The sequence below is a fragment of the Macaca fascicularis genome, chromosome 12 (genome assembly GCF_037993035.2).
Source record: "Macaca fascicularis isolate 582-1 chromosome 12, T2T-MFA8v1.1".
NCBI classification, from domain to species: domain Eukaryota; kingdom Metazoa; phylum Chordata; class Mammalia; order Primates; family Cercopithecidae; genus Macaca; species Macaca fascicularis.
Genome location: NC_088386.1, coordinates 46,554,195 through 46,568,053, shown reverse-complemented (window position 1 = coordinate 46,568,053; position 13,859 = coordinate 46,554,195). Strand labels below are relative to the sequence as shown.

Sequence of the window (13,859 nt, the reverse complement as noted above, 5' to 3'; positions counted from 1 at the left end):
AGTGTGAGCTGAATCAGTGTTTACCCGTGAATTCAGACATGTCTGGAATGTCTGGAAGAGGTAGTGTCTATTTACGTGAGTGATCATGAAGCCTTCAGCAAGAGAAGACACTTGCAGGAAGACAAACGGGTGAACAACATTGGTTCAAAGATGATATGATAGGCAAGTGAGAAAAGCAAAGTGACTTTGGATAACACCAGGAACGTTATTCTCAGGCTGAAGTGGCTGCAGTCTGGAAAGTGATGACTCCAGGAGCCTGTGTGCCTGTGCTCTTTGAGGACCAGAGAGTGTGCCAGAGGCAGCCACTCTGGTGCTGGCAGCTCCTGCAGGGACAGGAAATGGCATCTCCTCAGGGGCCTTAATGCTGCAAGAGCAGGCACTGGAGGCCTCTGCAGAGATCTGGTAAAAATAACAGTGACATAGGCTCCTACAGTCGGTTTCTGTAGCAGCAGCGGTGCCATCAGGGACTTCAGTAGGACAGCGGATATGGAGGGAATGGCCACAGGGGGCTGAAAAAGAGTAGAGAAAGTGGCCTGTGCCATAGAGAAGCAAGATCAGTGTCTGGCTATTCTCAGAATGATTTAGAAGGGATTTAAGGGGAATTAGAGACTAAAATTAGGGAGAGATGGTAAAATTGGAGAAATACTGGTTTTCTAACTTTTAGTGTGATGCTATTTTTAAAATTAAGGTGGTGTAGACCTACTGTAGGACCTAAAGTCATTATGAGATAAATCATCATCACCATCCATTCTGTATCCCTTCATATTCTCAATTTGGAATGGCATGTTGGCTACTGAAAAATGCATTAACCTCCAAAGTCTTCAATAATTAAAATAATTATATTACAGGTTATACAAGTAAAACCAACAATCTGATATCTTATTTACTGTCAATTCAATAAATACATTTTTTTTTTTTTGAGACAGCGTTTCGTTTTGTTGTCCAGGCTGGGGTGCATTGGTGCGATCTTGGCTCACTACAACCTCCGCCTCCCGGGTTCAAGCAATTCTCGTGCCTCAGCCTCCTGAGTAGCTGGGATTACAGGTGCCCGCCACCAGGCCCAGCTAATTTTTTGTATTTTAGTAGAGACAGAGTTTCACCATCTTGCCCATGCTGGTCTTGAACTCCCGAGCTCAGGTAATCTGCCTGTCTTGGTCTCCCAAAGTGCTAGGATTACAGGCATAAGCCACTGTGCCTGGCCCAATAAATACATTTTAAACCTGGTAATGTCACCAATTATAATTGCGTAGGATAATCTGTTTTCTGCCTCTTGGCAGGTTTCTATGACTTCCTGAAGGGTGAAGCCCAGTCCAGTGTAATAATTAGGAATATGGCCTTTGTTGATTCAAATCTTCACCCTGCTGCTTATGAGCCATGTGAGCTTAGGTAAGTGGGCAAATCACTTAACTTCTCTGTGCTTCAGCTTCCTCATCTCTAAAATTAAGATCTTTATGTTACCTACCTCATAAGCTTGTTATAAAGACTGAGTGAAACAATATAGATGAAGCTCTTAGAACATCACGTGTTTCATCATCAATGTCCAATAAATGTTAGTTTTATTACTATTTCAGTCATGGTTTGTTGGCTAGCTCAGCATGGCTTGGTATTGATGAAAACTATGTCTCAGGGAGGGGAGGCTTATAATAGTTTTTAGGATTTCAGCAGCAGGAATTTGTGAATATTCTCATGGGGGCAGGGGCCTTCTATTCCTTGGACATGGTAAGTCTAGCCATTTCCAGTTTCTGTGTGTCTTCTTTCCTTTGTGAAAATTCAAGAGAAAGTGTAAAATGACCTAACTCAGACCGACTGTCTACTCTTAGCTTGTTTTAGTCAGAATCATGGAGCAGAGATGTGATGATGTTGGGGCTCATCTATTCCCTGTGGGGCCGGGCCCAGCGGGTAAGCTGGTGGCCGCCATATCCATATCTGTTAAACTAGCCCAGCAGCAGCACCGGTGCTCTGTGCTTTGTGAATGTGTGTGTGTGCGCCTACATGCTCATGTGTGTGAAGTGTCAAATAATACAAACAACCTTCTGTAACTAATGTTTGAGATTTAATAAAACTGCTGGTTGGACTAAAAGCTTATACAGCCTTTTAAAGAGAAATTTCTTAATTTCTAACAGTAACCTTATAATTTTACATACATTTTGACCTAATCACTTTACTTCTAAAAATGTGTTCTTAAAGAAATAAAAGATGTTCATAAAAGATTATTATAAAGATACTGTAAGAAAGATATTCATTAGAAAATATTCATAACACAAACATGGAAAGAACATAAATAATTATAAGGGAATGGTTGAATGGATGTTGATACATCTATGGAATGTTTATTCTCAACAATCATTAAAAATGTTGCAGCAGGATATTTAATAATATGTAATTTATTCTCACAGTAAACTATCAAACAAAAAGAGCAAGTAATAGAGATATGTAATATGATTCTATTTTTACAAAAGACTAAAACGACATACACGTAGGAATAAAGCTCTAAAAATTAACGAAATAACAGTGATCATCTTGGAATAGTGAGAATACAAGTAATTTTTATGTTCTTTTTTCTTATCAGAATTTTCCATCTTTAATAATTATGTTTTCTTTTTGTAGTAAGAAAAAATGCATAGAGTAATTTAATGTGAATCTGTGAGCCACTGATTTGGCTGTAAGATTTCTAGCAGGCAATACAAAGACAGGAACATAACCAGGTCTCTGATTCACCGCATCCACAAAAAATAAAAACGAGTCCAATTGCCTTGGGGGGAAACCCAGCTCTTTCTGGCACTAAGACCTACAAGAAATTTATCCTACGAGTTCTCTTAAAGAGGTCACCAGGTAATACAAGAAACAATATACTTGATGACACCCTTAGAGTAAAATAAATAGATTCTGAGTATTATAGGATTCTCTTTTCATATTATCTCACAAAATATGCTGATGGGAGACTGTTAAAGCTCATTGAGAAAAAAGTGATTTAACTAGGAAAACAAAATGGTGCCATCCAGTTACATAATTGGTTTATAAGGCTTGATCCAGTAAAGATTTTTGAATAGCTAAAGGAATAGATGGATTGCATATTCTTCCGTCTTCTATTGAGGAACAAAGAATTCAAGGTCATTTTCTCTGACAAGTTGTTGGGCTTTGCAATTAATCTTTTCTGTTACTGTGTATAGATTTATTTTCTATCAGTTAGCTGAGCAAGATCTGTGATGACAGGGACAACTGTCACTTCTTTATGAAAGTTAAAAGCCTGACAAGGAGGCATGCCCAACTGAAGGTTCTGGGCAAAGCCTGCCAAGAAAATCCACAAACTTCAAGTTTTGAACCATTTTAGCTCATATACATGTGGACAAATCAGGCTTGAATATTTTTTCATATAACAGAGCCATAGTACAGGTGGCCTAGGTGTTTATGTTTTGTTTTGTTTTTTACAATAGGTACAACCAAATACTCACCTCATCTATAAGACCAAACAGAGCCAAATAATAATAACAGCTCTATTAAGAGTCCATAGAACACTGTTGTGAGCAGTATAATTTCTTGGTACATACTTCAAGTAAAAATGATTGTATATCTGGTTTAAAATAAATGCGTGCTTAGGTAACTGAACAAGTTAATTATTCAATTTTGAGTCAATTAGATGATAGAGGACATTCACCAAAAAGGATAACCTGTTTCAAAATTGTTTATGTAGGGTCCTTCTTTTTGGTATTAACTAGATAGTTGCTATGGTAGCTATTAAGACAATTTCATTTCCCACCATAACACTACGCAGTGGTCTAAATGTCTATCCCCCACCAAATTTGTATGTTAAATGGTATTGGAAGGTGGAACATTTGGGAGGTAATTAGGTCATGAGGGGAGAGCCTTTATGAATGGAATTGGTGCCTTTATAAAAGGGACCCCAGAGAGCTCCTTTATTCTCTTTCTACCATGTGAGGATATAAGAATTTGGCTGTCTGCAACCTGGAAGAGGGCCCTCACCAGAACCTGACCGTGCTGGCACTCAGATCTCAGACGTTCAGCTTCTAGAACTGTGAGAAATAAATGTGTGTTATTTATAAGCCACTCAGTCTATATTACTTTGTGATAGCAGCCTGAACTAAGACACACCATGTGATCTGCTGGGAAGAGAACACTGATCTCTTTGTGAGCTGGTGGTGGCAGTGCTGGTCGTGCAGTGGAGAGGTGCGTGCCGTAACCGTGAGGAAACATCACCTGCTGCATTTCTCTTCTGTCTTTTGCTGCCATTCAAAAGTAGTTTTATATTACACAGGGAGATCTGTGCTATTTCCTGACCAAAAATGTAGACTCCCAATCCAAGTAACGTCTACCCTACTTCTCATCTACCAATCAGTTTTAAACAAAGGCAGCAGCAAAAGTGCCTGCTGATTTTACCTGTGGTCAAAGGAATGTGGGGAAAAAAATATGATATCATTCTTTGTTAGTGGGCTTTCTTGGATATATTTTTTAAATGTTTGTCCTCAGTGCTTATCAATTAAGTATAGTAATTATGTCTATTACAAAAATAAAAATGCTTGCAGTATTGATTGATTAACCAAATGAATCATGAACTGCAGCAACACTTGGAAACTCGGTGAATTTCTCCATGATAGTCATGGCTGAAATGTTAAAATGGCACCAGGAGTGTTAAAAATTCAGATGTTAGATGAGGCAGTCTGGCATAGGACAGTCAGAGGCCCCCACTGGTATGGAGTAGTTGTTTATTTTCACTTAAATTTTATTCATGGAGAGGGTGAAAGCTGGTAGATATGCATTTGACTTGGAACTTGGCAATTTATATTTGTTTGCAATATGTGGGTATATGTCTCATATCATACCACCTATTGAAACTTGCTTGGATTAGTGGCAATGCTATTAAGTTAGTTACTTACCCTACTAAGTTAGTAACTTAGTTACTAACATTACTAAGGCTTAACAGACTATTAAGGCCACTAAGTAATCTCCCAGTTCCCTGTCTCTTGCAACCAAATGACCCTTTCAGTTATGAAGGGTCGTTTGAAAATGTAAGTTCTGGCCAGGCTTGGTGGCTCACGTAATCCCAGAACTTTGGGAGGCCAAGGTGGGTGGATCACCTGAGGTCAGGAGTTCGAGGCCATTGTGGCCGACATGGTGAAACCCCGTCTCTACTAAAAATACAAAAATTAGCCGAGTGTGGTGGTGGGTGTCTGTAATACCATCTACTTGGGAGGATGAGGCAGGAGAATCGCTTGAACCTGGGAAGCAGAGGTTGCAGTGAGCCGAGATTGTACCACTGCACTCCAGCCTGGGAGACAGAGCCGAGACTCCTTCTCAAAAAAAAAAAAAAAAAAAAAAAAAAAGAAAAAAAGAAAAGAAAACACAAATTCTGATTTTCCTTCAGTGACTTGCCATTTTCCTTGGGCCAATAGGTGATCTCCCTCACTATCTTAAAAGACTATTCTGACCAGCTTCTGCTCACATCTGAGCCTCACCTCTCACCTTCAGTTCTGGTCCACCCATTCTAATGCTCCCCCCATGCTTTCACACTACAGTGCTGTGTCACTCCTGGCATTTTCAGAGCTATTTCTCTACCTGTAACTATCATCGCCACCTAGCTTATTCTCCTGGCTAAATGCTTGCAGTTTAGACTTTGTTAGAGTTCTCTGATCTTAAAGCCTGGATTAGGAGCCTTACCTATGTCTCCTACACCAGCCCAAGAGCCCTAGGCTCACTGTGGGACTATAGTCACTGCATTTTCAGTAGTTCTTCCTGTTAAGGTCCCTGTGGATAGGTTCCAAGACAACTTTGCTTGTAGTTATATTTCCAGTACTTACTTGAGTGCCTGGCACATATTTGGGACCAATCCAGTAACTTATTGGATGAATATTTGGCAGAAAGGTGGAGGGAGTACACAGAAGAAACAAGCCAAGCTGGGGGTGGTGGCTCACACCTGTAATCCCAACACTTTGGGAGGCTGAGGTGGGCGGATCACCTGATATCAGGAGATTGAGACCATCCTGGCTAACACTGTGAAACCCCGCCTCTACTAAAAATACAAAAAATTAGCTGGGCATGGTGCCATGCACCTATAGTCCCAGTCGCAGCTACTTGGGAGGCTGAGGCAGGAGAATTGCTTGAACCTGGGAGGTGGAGGTTGCAGTGAGCTGAGATCATGCCACTGCACTCCAGCCTGGGTGACAGAGCGAGACTCCATCTCAAAAAACAAACAGACAAAAAACAACAACCAAAAAAACAAGCCAGTGTTCCTGGCCAGCGGAACATCTGAAGTAAGATGCATGTGCGTGTCAGGTAATATAATGTAGAATGGGATCATGGAACTGGGTGCTTTTGGCATTCAGAGAAGGGAGAAAGTACAACTGTGGGCATTAGAAAGGGCTTCAAGGCAAAGGAGGTTTTCAAATTGGGTTTTGGATGACAAAGTATTTGAATGGGGAGGAAATGCATTTGAGGATGTATGAAATGCTAAGTAAGGCAGAGAGCTAAGGAAAGCAGCAGTGTTTGCAGAGAAATGGTGTACAGTTCAGTTTGATGGAATTTAAAGTGAGTGAAGGGATTCTTGGAGAATGTGCTAGAAAAGCAGATCATACACCAGATTGTGGAGGCCAAGAAAGCTGGCTATTAAATAACATGGACTGCAAACAGAGTCAGTGGCAATCTTTGCATTTATTTTAAAAGAATAAACATGAATAGAAGACAAAAGCATTGGGCCTTTTCATTCTATTGTGTCATTCACCATCACTTTTAGGGACATGTGTGGGTGTAAGTGCCAGTAGTATTATTTTAATAGGAAGATTTATAAAATGTTTATTTACAGAATTGATAGAAAACCATGTTTTGTGTTTCTGCTGGAATCATTCCTTGTATATTGTTGATTCTTGGTACATTTTAAATAATACTGTCAAAAATCTCTAGGGTAAGGTGGGATAAAAACAAGTAAAATATTAAATATTATGCAATTACTAAATGATAAAGGTGAACATATGTAGAAAACTTGTATCCCTAGTTTCTATAGTGAGTTCTTGTCAGTAGCTATGGCCACTGAGCTTCTCTGTCTTATTTTGCAATAGCCAGGTTGTTACTATTTTGCAAGGAGTTTGAAACTGCATCTGAAGACAGATGCAGGGTGCAGAGTTTGGATAATTTCCAGAGAAAAGCAATAAAAATGATTAATAGCTTGGAAAATAACACCTCAGAGGGATATTTAAAGAAGTTGAGAATCTTAATCAATATAAAAGAATGGCTTCAGTGTCTTGAATCACAGCGTAGCTGCTTTTTTCTTTATCTTCACAGAGACACAGAATACATGACGAAGCACGGGCAACTCAGAGCAAGCAAATTCCCATTGGACCAAACAGAAAAATACTAACATTGGCTTAACACTAACAGGAACAGACTGAAGTTATGAATTGTTCATTTAGGATAGAATAGATACCTGGTCTGGGAGGTTTTAGGCAAAGTAATGAAGAACCTCTGCATTTCCATTAGTTCTTCTACCAAGACTTTTGTTGTTGTTGTTGTTGTTGTTATTGTGGCTTAGTAAGATACATCTCTTAAACATTTTTTTATGTGTTACAATTTGGGTTCTCTGGAAGCAGACATTGCAGCTGTTAGGAGTGCAAACTATTTATTGGGGAGTACACCTGAGAACAGAAAAGGAAGGGAGCAGGACTGGGCAGGGGTGCTGTCAGTCATGATGCCAACCCGACCAAGCCTCTGCCAGCCCAGTGGGGAGCTCGGGAGCACACCTGCCCACGAGAGGAATCTGCGTTGGGTGGCAGTGGCTGGACCTTGCATCACTCCGTGTTCAGTCATTGGCAGGACGCTGCTGCCAGAACAGGCTCTTGGCTACCACTGCCCGACTCAGTCATTGGCTGGGGGCCACCGCGCAACTAACGGTGCTCATGTGTGAAATGTGCCGGAAAGCTGAAGCAGACCCTGAAGGACTAACAGCTGGAGGCCGGGAGCAAACCACACTCCTCACAGCTGGGCAGCGAGTGCTTTCTTGAAGGAGGATGTGAGCGGCACATCTTTGTGTCTGTCACATTATGAATAGCACACGGCTCCTTAGTCGTAATTAAAGAAATATAAAACAGCCAGATTTTTATATGGAAATGAAGTCTACAAATTAACATTGAAATTTGTCCTTTTTTCCCTCGACACAGAGCTACATGAAGTATTCAAACCCACCTAACTGTGGTCTCTTAGATTTACCTAATGAAAGACCACAGCCTAGGGATAGCAGTAGACATTCAAAATCAGATACTTTATCCTTATTATTTATAACCTTCACAAGGACCTTGCAAGAAGGGTATTATGCTTCAATTTTTTAGTTGCAGAAGTCACAGGTCACATTGTTTGGGAGATTTTTTGTTTTTTTTTCCTAGCCCTATGACCACTAAGTGGCAAAGCCAAGATGTTATATATCTGTATTAGTCTAAAGGTACTTTGCATTATACCAGGGTGGATGATATGAAAAAGGAATTTTCACTTTTCCTTTTTGTAAGGAGTTTTCATTTCCTTACAAAAAGGATATGAGTGTCCAGCCTGTATTTTGTCAAAATAATTCAATTCTTAGGTACTTTGATCCAGATTCCAGGATGTTTGATATAGTCTTTGTTGTATTAAAATAAAATATTATGGCTTTTGGCATACATTCAGCAGAGTAGAGTTAACTTTTGCCTGGATTCTTTGTAATGCTTGGGGAATTGTAGCCTATACATGTATATATATTAACTTAAACATTTGCTAAGAGTTATGACTCCTTTTCATAAGACCTTGGGGTTTACAGATTCCCTTTTCGTTTCTGGCATTACGCATAGTTTACCTAATCCATTTTTAAATAAAATAATATCATGGTCAAAATATCAAGTTCAATGACTATGACATCAACTATTAAAAATTTATAAAAAGTCATCCTCCCACTTGGACATTTTTCATTGTTTTATACGCGAGAATATGTGGTACGCATCTCAGTAATACTACTTCTCTAATTTTTAACTGATGAAGTTTGTTTCCATCTTTTATTTAGCAGTCATTGGAATCAGCTGCATAATCAAACATTGACTTCTAAGGCTGGGAAAGTGGCATTACATCTCGTTCAGATACATACTGATGGATAAATTCAGCACCAGGGCATGTCATCAACTCACACTTAATTTATTCACATTTCATAAGAAGTAGCATCTGATCAGGTTAAAAAATTTGGTTTATTAAAGTCATCAAGTAAACAATTTGGAAGAAGTAGGCGATTTAATCATTTAAAAGAGCATTTTTTTTTCATTTGTTTTAGAGACAGAGTCTATGTTGCCCAGGCTGGGCCCAAACACTTGGGCTCAGGCAATCCTCCCACTTTAACCTCCCAAGTAGCTGGGACCACAAGTGCATGCCACTGCACCCAGCTTCAAGGGCAAATTCTTTTGAAGAGCTTTAAGAAGTTACTTTGCTAGTGCTGCCACTAAACAACTGCCTTCTTTTTATTAAGATGGTGAGACTATCACATACATATTTATTTTATTTCACCTTAGGAAGCACTGATTTCTATAACACTACTTGTCCCTGAAATAATTTCCAAAAACCACTACAATGGGTGTGTGTGTAGACAATCTAGTATGCTGTTATTACGTTGATTTTCCCTTATCCTTGGAGCCAATGAGAACGAGAGCTAAGGCCTGTGATATGGTCTCTTGGTGCACTGACCATAGCTAAGGTACCGTCATCTCTTTAGTAGGTTGTATAGTGGTCCCAATAAGACAAGGTACTCCTGGTACCTGTGAATGTGACCTTATTTGGAAATAAGGTCTGTGCAGATGTTATTAAGAATCTGAAGATGAGATCATCCTGGTTTTAGGGTGGGCGCGAAATCCAATGTCTGGTTTTCTTATAAGAGAAATGAGAGAAAGATTTGAGACTCACAGAAACACAGGGGAAGGCCACATGATGATGGAGGTAGAAATTGCAGTGACATGTCTACAAACCAAGGAATGGCAAAGATTGCCGACAGCCACCCAGGAACCCTGAGAGAGGCATGGAAGGTATTCTCCCTCAGAGTCTCCGCAACCCTGACAACACCTTGATTTCTGACTTGTGGCCTCCGGAACTGTGAGAAAATAAATTTCTGTTGCTTTAAGTTCCCATGTTTGTGAGAAATTGTTATAGCAGCCTGGGCAATGAGTCCACCTGCTCACTCCAATGCTTTATTCTTCCGTATACCAGGCCAGGGAGCTCCGCAGTTCTGAGGGCCAACATTTACTCATGAGGCCATCCTCCCACATGGGTACCTCAGCCCCACATACTTCCTATATTTTTCTACCATAAATATAGGAAGTGGAAAATTAAGTTGCCTTTTCTCCTGAGGGTGGCAGTTAGAGAGCTCCCTTTAGAAAGAGAGTTTAAGTATGTAGTTAACATTGCTTTCTGATATGTTTTTATTCAGCCGTTCATTCATTCACTCATAGTAAACAACTACATTTCACTAATGCACTCTGTGATGTTCAGATTGTAAACAGTCACAAAGACATAGAAAGAAACCAGCACAGAGATGACTGAAAGTGAGAATCCTCTTGTGTCTCATTTCTTGGACTTTGGGGGCTACCTCAAGTTCCAGTATCCCATGAATGTCCAGGTGCTGCCACAGAAATGGCAGTGAAACCAGAGTTACCTCATCAAAGAGAACCTTTCTGAGAGGGTCCTGTGTACAGTGATGTGACCTCTCTGCCATTTAGGCCCTGACAAGTAGTTTTAACTAAACTGACTGAGAAAATGCAAGTGGTTGGGCTGGATCTGCTGGAAAACAAAAACAAGGGTACTTCCTGAGTATTAAAATATAAGTTTTATAGTAGTTTCAGGTTCTTTCTAGGAAATGCTTGAGGAGCTACAGATACAGATTGGCAGACAACCAGGAACTGGGGAGTTCTATCGTGTTAGGATGAGCATCATCAGCATCTGTGCAGCCTGTGGGCTCTGATCCACAACTACATGAGGGGTAGTCATTAAAAAATAAAAAGCCTAGAAATGTGTCATGATCTGGGGGGGTTTGAAAGGAAGACAATGCTGACTCCCAGTGTGAATGTGTGTTCAGGTGATCCTGTGACCTTAGGACTGTACAGCAATGTTGAAGATTGCTAACAGTGCTCCACTTTCCAGAAACATACACCCCACTGGTGAAGGGAAGTTTGCAACCTGTGATGAAATGTTGGTACAAGGACAAATTCTCCACAGGTTGTCTTTATGTCTACCTTGGTCAGATAGCAAAGGTCTCCCTCCATGCCCTTGTCCCCACCCAAGGTAACCGAATCTCTTACCCTCTGTCCAGGGGGCTTTCAAGTGTCCAGCATACCTGGAAAGCAGTGTGTCCACTCATTTGATGTCCAGACTCAAATGAGTCTGCTGTGGAAGAAGATGGCTCTTTCCAGGACAGCCATGGCTCAGAGATAGCGCCTTCATTCTGCTCTCTGGGGAGATGGTTTACTGTTTCCTTCCCCGTCCATGACCCTAAACTGTCCTTTTTCTAACAAAGTTGCTACTTGGCTTGCTTTTTCTACTTCCTCCAGGCCCTATCTTTTCTAGATTATTCATGGGAAAAACCAACCTGTAGTTTTGCCTTTTATGAATGTTGCAATAACTATCAACTTCCTCTCCCGCCTGCTCCCTAGTGTGTTTTGTGTAGGTCTGAGTTTCTGGCCTAGGTGAGGTAAGGCTCTGATGAAGTCCTTTCTCTTGGAGAGTAGGCCTTTCTGGTGGAGAATGCTCATGGTGTATTTAAAATAATTACTTTTCTCCTCCCCTTGCTAGGGCTATGAGATATTTGTTGGCTCTTTCCTGTGTGAACCTGGTAGGGTTTGTGGAGATTGACCCAAGAAAGCATGAAAGTCTTCTTAATCCCCCAGGAGTTTCTCACTGTCATGCTGGTCCACACTAACCCTTCCAACCATTTGTCAAAATTACCACACGGGTGTTCCTGGCAGTTTCTGGCTCCAGCAGCTTCTACTTCAGATAAGCAGATCTCGGCTGTGATCTCTATGTTCTCCTGGGTCTCCAGATTTCAGGGTGGTCCTTTGCCCTGTGACCTCAGTTCTCTGATCAGTTCAAGACCAGTTGTTAATTTTCAGTTTGTTCTACTTTTTTCTTGTTTTAGGGATGGGAGTGATGACTTTCAAGCTTTACATGTTAGAGCTGAATCAAAAGTCTCCTCACAGCCTATTCTGGACACAACAGCCTGAGAAATTCCTGTAATATACAAGACAGATCATGTTGCTCTTCTGCCTACAGCCTATTTTGGATTAAAGCCAAAGCCCTTCTATTGGTGCACAAGGCCTCCTCAATCAGCCCACTCTCTGTTCTGCTTATTGGCCTCTTCTGCTCTTATTCTCCCTCTACTTTCTCTGATCCAGTCACATTGGCTTCTTGGATGTTCCTTGAATGCACCAGCAAGCATCTACCACAAGGCTTTTGCACTCGCCTGGAATGATTCTTGTCCACATGTCCAATTTTCTCTGCATAAAAGTCACAGATACCTAGTGAGGCCTTCCCTGACAACCCCTGTTTAAAATAACAGCTCCACAGTTCGCTGCCATCCCCTCATTTTCTCATCCTTTCTCATCTTTATTTGTTTCCATGGCACTTTTTATCACATGACATACTTCATGCAGTATTTTTCTTTTCTTTTCTTTTCTTTTTTGTTTGTGTGTTTTTGAGACAGGGTCTCACTCTCTCGCCCACGCTGGAGTGCAGTGGTATGATCTTGGCTTACTGAAACCTCCTCTCCCAGGCTCAAGCGATCCTCCCGCCTCAGTCCTCCAAGTGGCTGAGAGTACAGGCACAAGCCACCACACCCGGCTAATTTTTGTATTTTTTGTAGAGACAGGGTTTCACAAGGTTGCCCAGGCTGGTCTTGAACTCCTGAGCTCGAGTGATCTGTCCACTTCCACCTCCCAAAGTGCTGGGATTACAGGTGTGAGCCACTGTGTCCTGCCTTTATACAGTATTTTTCTAATTGTTAAGTCTATTATCTCTCTTTCTCACTAGCTGGTAAACTCCATGAGAGCAAGGATATTTGTTTGTTTTCTTCCTTGCTATATATCAGTGCTATAAAGAAATTACAAATTCATGATGATCAATGGCATTAAAATTATTTAGTGAATGGGATACTAGTATAATGCCAAAGTAGTATTACATAAATGACTTTCTGGTTGCAAAGGGAAAAACATTACTATTAAATAGAGGAATCAAATGGTCACCACCCTAATCTAGTGGTTAATTTAGTATCATTAATGGCAGGTCAACGAGGTATTATGTCTTTTCTTAAGTGATGCAATATGAAGTTGATAATAGCACTTGAAATATTATCTTGCCAAATATGATGAACTTGAATCCATAGAGCCTTTAGATATAACTCTCAGTTTACAAAGTAAAGAATAAGTTAAAATTCACCAGAAGGAAGCCACCAGACAAAATCAGAAGGTGGCACATCTTGTAAGATGGTTCAAGGTCATGATAAAGGGTCTGTTCTAGATGAGAAGAGACATAAGGGATAAGGGAATTGGGTGCAATGTGTGTGTTCTTGGACTGGCTATGATTTGTGCTAGTGAATTTTAAAGGAAGTTTTAGAATCCATAGGCAAGAATATAAGTACAAATATTAGGTGAGATGAACACTTTCTGAAATAAAATTGGTATATGTGAATTGCAAAAAGTAGCTTTCAAAAGAATATGTGTAAATATGTACAATTACAACATGTCAATTATAAAAGAATATGAAGAATATGATCTCATTTAGGTAAAAAATGCAAACCATGCTTCTCTGTTTAGTAAAACATTTTAAGAGTATGTACAGTCTAATATGAAAGAAAAATATACTCATAC

General features: G+C 40.3%; 1 long non-coding RNA gene across 1 annotated transcript; it reads left to right on the top strand.

Moving 5' to 3' along the window:
* The first annotated feature begins 1,275 nt into the window (after window positions 1-1,275).
* LOC141408173 (uncharacterized) lies at window positions 1,276-8,913 on the top strand. Its single transcript, XR_012421102.1, has 2 exons — window positions 1,276-1,386; window positions 7,291-8,913. It is a non-coding gene; the product is annotated as an uncharacterized lncRNA (long non-coding RNA).
* Window positions 8,914-13,859: the final 4,946 nt, after the last annotated feature.